Raw genomic sequence first — 6000 nt, 5'->3', positions numbered from 1 at the left:
CACCAAGGTGCAGGGAAAAATAGTGCGTCCACCTAGTCCCCGGACCGCCAGATCAGGTTTCTGTAGACAAATGGCACAAATACAAGGACACACGGCACATAAACAGGCAATCAAACACTGCAGTCACACTCACACTTACCTGCACACTCCACACGGTAGTGGGTTATGGGAGTGTGATCCCGGACGAGCCCCTAAATGTTGGGTCCATGTAATCGACCTCCAAATAACCGGGAGATGCGTGGATGCAAAAGCAAGAGCGATTATTGGGTAGCCAGCATGCTGGGGTCTTGCACGCGCAGGTGGAGATGCCAAAGTACGAGTTTATTCTTTTTTATACTAGAGCGGGCCATGTGCAGAGAGGGCCGAGTGCAAAGCAGACTGTGCGCAGACATGGGCTGGGCGCAGAGCAGGCCCCGCGCAAAGCGGGCCTTGCACAGAGCAGGCTGTGCACAAAATGGGCCGTGTGCAAAGTGGGCCGTGCGCAGACATGGGTTGTGTGCACAGCGGGCCATGCACAGAGCAGGCGTGACCTGTTTCTCACAAAATGAAGTCATTAAAATAATGGAGTAGCTTATGCCCAGACTCTTTAGTCAGGACTCTTCAATATACACCTTGTCATTCACCCATTTTTGTCTGAACACTTCTCATAATAAATATTAAGCAGTCTCTTCCAACCAATCAGCTCTTATGAGCCCTTTTCCTCTTTAGTAAATTAAGTCATGCTGTTCTAAACTGTTACGTGATTCCATTAGTATCTCATATTTTAAGTTAAAGTACCCCCTTTTCAATAATGAGGCTGCTATAAAGAGTGAACGCACACATTTATCCTTCTCGATCTTGAATAGACTTCCTAATGATCACAGAGTGATGCCTAAAGAAAACTTCCAAGTGTTTGGGGATATTTTGTCTGGTTTCCACGAAAATCTAAGATCCTACCTCAGAGCAGCTGAGTCCAAGCCTTGGTAAGGCAACCGTGAAATGGCAGACTTCTTAAAGACTTGGATATGGAGGTGGGACTAGGCCAAAAGAAAACTTTTCATTAACTATGGGTTTCAGCATCCCACAGTAGAAATCCTCAGGTTAGTCATTATCTTGAGTTTACTGGGTCTGCCTTGTGCATGGGAGGCTGGTCAGCCAGAGCCCATCCCTCTTACCAGGGGGTGCATTCTTTTCCCAAGTGAAAGGCTGTAATCACTTCTTGATATTTCTTTATAGATCTACTTTTCTAATCCTGGTATCTCTCCAGTGTAATAAAATATGTTCCAGGGGTGAGATTGACTTACCCTAGGATTTTTAAGTAAACTTTTTTAGAGTAATGCTAATATACAACATTATATTGGTTTTAAGCATACAATACAGTGATTCCACAGTTATATGTATTATTAAATGCTCACCCCAACTTCTGTAGTTACTATCTGTCAACAAAGAAGGATATTACAGAACTACTGACTATATTCTCTATGCTATATTTTCATCCCCAAGATTCAACCTAAATTTAAAATAAAACTTACAGTTTCTAAATAGAGCTATGCCAAACTAAAAAATCCACCTCTTCCATGTCTTTGGCCTATTTTGCTTGGAGAAAATTATATTAAAATATGCATTTGACACAGAGGTTACCTGCTTTTCATAATTATTCATCTAGTGAGTTGTGCAGAAGGAATTCAAATTCAGTATGAAATACAGGGGACATGACAAGGAGAGATGAGAAAGGGGGAAGGAAGCAGGTGGGGGAGGAGAGAGGAAGGAGAAAGGAAGAGATGAAGTGAAAAGGAAGCCCTACATTTTCTCAAAGTTACTAAACTTAAGTATATTAAGAGGTATAAACGTGAGATAAACAAAACTTTCTAAAACTTAAATTCATTCTATTTCTCTACACAGGTAAACAAAAATGGAGGCAGTCTTGTTGGGGAAGATGAACAACCTGGGTAATGATAATGACAATGATGATAACAAAAATAAATACTGTGACAGTCTACTTCTCGTCCACTACATCTGGTGATAGGCACATTGCTTACATGATTGCTACCACAGTTTCACTAGACACAGAATCCTCTATCCAGCAGATAAAATAATATGCATTTCCAGCTATTTAGAATGCTATTCAGTGACTAATTCTTCTTGAGGAATACTTTACATGAATCTTAAATAAATATAAAAGTTCTTCAATTAGGCGTATGATTGATTTGCCCTGAATCCTCTGTCCAGTGCAATGTGGCTCACCCACTGCACATCCGCCAATGGGTACCAGCCAGATGCTGACCCTCGCGGCCCTCAGTGGGTCTGTAGCCCCTGGGCAAACCACAGCTAGCAGGGAGTCGATGCGGCTGTCAGCAGCCACCTCGGTTTACCGTGTTCCACAATGCTTCCATTTACTTTGGCATCTGTGCCATGAAAATGGTTGACTAGTGCTGGTATAACAACTCATTGTCAAGTTTGCTAAAGAAAATAGCACAGCCTATGGAATATAATAATTTTTCATCTAGTGTTGAATTTAATTATCTTGTAAAAACACCACAGGGTCCAAATTATTTATATACGATAGAGATATTGTGACTCTGCAAACTTCCCTTTTTCATGACTCCTGCTCGTCTTTCTCTTTTACCTCTCCTTCAACTCTTTCAGGCTTTCCAGTAATATTGCTCATATGGAGGTAGAAACAGACATGGCACCTACATTCTGAAAGAGCAGCTCTAAGCCTGAATGTTTGCATTCCCAGGCCTTGGTTTGATTTCAAATCATTCTGCCCACCCACAGCCTTCCAGAGTGTTAACACTTTGTACCATGAGGAGGCATAAATTAATATGTACTTTTAGAACATTCTTTCTAGTTTTCTAAAGATTTTAGCTCTCTGTGCATGTCCCTGAAAGACAGAGACACATATCAGTGGTTCCATAACTGGAGACTCAAACATGGAAGAATAAATCATGAAGACACTTTGAGACCTGGGAGAAGGAACATTTCACAGCAGGTAGAATATTGGATCTAAATAGTGACTTGGAAATCATATCATTCAACCATATCCTTTGAGGAATGATTAAATTGAAAGGCTCAGAGGAAATGCTAAAGATCCTTGAACCCGGAATAAGGATATCTGGGCAACAGGTGCAGCTGTGCCCCTTTACATGTGTCCTTGGACAGAGAATTCCAGTCTCAGTGCTGGTTTTCCATTTGTTAAATAAAAAGGTATGGCACGATTATCTCTAAGATTACTTTGAGCTTTAATGTTCTATGTTGCAAATTTAGATGGCGTTTCCTTACTTTCCATTTTAACCCTTATTGCTTTATTATGTTTACTTAATCGACAGCAATTCTATGCTTATTACCATGCGGGCTTAGCATCTGTTTATTTGCTATGAAATCACTAAGGGAAGAAAATCATGTTTGGAGCATTTCTCTTGAGATTATTGAAAGTGCTCTGGGATATTTCTAAATGAAGACTGGAATCCTTAGAAGTCGAGCTTCTAAGGCAAAGGTGTTGATGCAAACATCAAAGGAGCTTGTAAAGCAGATGACAGAACCTAACCGGAGCACACGTGAAGAACCAGGTGTCTAAGGTGGAGAAAGCACAAACACAGGTGGAGAATTAGGGAATCAAATTTTCTATACTTATCTGGCTCATTATGGAAGAGTAGATGCTGAATATTGGGAGAATTCCATCTAGATTACACTGAAATTCTTTACACCAGAACCAAAGAGTCCTAGTGAACACACTATAATGGGACTAGATAGGAATTTGCCTCATGTTTTCATCATGCAAACTTTTTTCTGACTACACCTGTGTGACCAAGACAAACACATGTGTCACATATGTTTCCATTACAAGTCTCTCCAGACCCGCCACATCTCCTTTCCTCAGGTCATTGCAGATGTGCGTTGGAAGCCCATTTTAAAAGACCCGTGATTTCCCCATCCCTGGATGCTCTGCTAAACTAGACTAATTAAAACCCCACCACCACTGGGAGCGGTATCCTTGGAGACGGCAGCGGGTGCTGGAGCCCAGTTGAAATACCAGGACACGTGGGAATGGGAACAGTGCAAGAGCAACGGGCAGATGAAGAAAGGAGAAAAGGGGTCAGGAGGCAGGGGTAGTTAGGAACAGCAGAGGGAGGGATGCAGATTAGAAAGAGGAGGGACAGGAGAAGCAGGAGGGGGAGAGGCGTAAGCTGGGGGAAAGGCAGACGCCACTAATGACAAACATACCATAGACTTCCTAGCACGTGGTTGGTGGGGAGAGAATGGGGTAATGCTGAAAAGAACTGTGTTAAAGAATGTGTGATATTTATTTTACTGATACAATTTCTATTATTTTACTGCCAACTATATGTCCAAACTAAGCTGGAGAGAAATGCATGAGAAATACGCCTGGAAGCATGTGGCCTCCTTTCATTCACTGGATCAGGAAAGGAGGGAGGCAAGCCCCCCCACAGCTAGCTGGGTAGTTTCCTTTAAGTTAGGGTGTTTTACCTTTTTTTTTTAGCATCTGAAGATAGGTGGAAATCTGTATGAAGTGACCTTATGGCAAACAGCCACTCATGATACCCTAGAAGCCAATGACTCTTTTTATCAAGGGTGTGTGACATTAGTCAGACTAACAGCAGTCCTTGAAACATGTCTGTATGTTCTATTAACGGCCTTATGTTGGAGTTCGAAGGCGCTGAGTGCCTCTGTACCCTCCTCTCTGCAAGAATGAACTCTGGCTGAAGTGCAGTGTTGAGCAATGTGATCACTCCTGGAGCAGGAGTGGGTGTGGGAGGCCAGTTTCCAGGCACCTTCTCTATGGTGATGGGTCACTTATAGTAATACATCATGGCATGTAGTACATTCCAGAGCCGAAGTTGCTTTGCACCAGGAATCTCATCTTCTCTTAAAAGTATCCCTCTGAGGTAAAAAAGTAGGTAGAATATCCTATTTTAATATACTGAGAAACAGGAGTTCAAGAAATTAATTTGCTCCATATGACATAGAAAATTTGACTATAATTAGATCTTAACAAGGATTATAATGGCAAAGTGTCTCTGCAATGAAGATTTAAGTTTTCTAATCTCGCTCTTCTTTGCCTACAGCATCCACTTATAAGGCATATTCACTATTCCTATTCCTGGTGTAAGTCATTTTCTCCATGACTCAGGTGTTAGAAAATAAAGTTTAAGGAAGTGAAGGGTAGAGCTGAGGAATCCTCGGAGTTCAGGACACAGTGGTGGAGTCTAAAAGTTGACTCCAAGTTCTGGGTCCAATGGGTATAAATGAGGGAAGATTGGATACATGCTTATATTTAGGGATAAGAATGCTATCTTTCACCCATCTGTCCTCTTTGGAAATGCAAGACAGAAAAATAAGGTGCCTTTGAAAGCTCCACAATAAGGTTTTCTCCCTTTGTTTTCTAGGGTGTAGAAGCAATGGATTTTCTGAAACACATATGAACTCCCAGCTGACTTGTCTGTAAACATTTAAATCACCACATACTTTAAAATTTAAAAACCAAGCTTATATAAAATTATGTATTGTTCTTTGTAATGCACAATATCCCTTTTTAAGATAACAAAATATGTGGTAAGTAAACTCCACAATAGGAAAGTAAGAAGATGCAAAGACTGAGGAGTTAAAATAAAATAGGAGTTTAGTCAAGTGGGGAAAAGCACTTTCTCTACTTCAGAAGAGTACTGGCTAATAAACAATTATAAAAAAAGATTAAATAAATTAAGCTAAATGAAGATATTATAAAAACAGAAAAAATTAATAATGTATATTAATTTTCTAAAAAAGAAAAAAACCTTTACTCTCAAAAGAATCACATTCCTTTTACATGAAAATTTTATAAAATGAAATAAATTAGGCCACCAGAGAATTTAAGTATAGTGAAAAACATGTGATTTCAAATTACCCTGTTTGTTTCTATTAAATGGTATCATTCAGATGCTAGAACAATGAAGGATCGAGCAGGTAGAAATCATTTATCTTTACAAAACTACATTAAAAAGCTGAATAACCAATTATTCT

This window comes from Manis pentadactyla, chromosome 13, assembly GCF_030020395.1.
Source record: "Manis pentadactyla isolate mManPen7 chromosome 13, mManPen7.hap1, whole genome shotgun sequence".
Lineage (NCBI taxonomy): Eukaryota > Metazoa > Chordata > Mammalia > Pholidota > Manidae > Manis > Manis pentadactyla.
Note: the sequence above shows the minus strand (reverse complement) of the source record.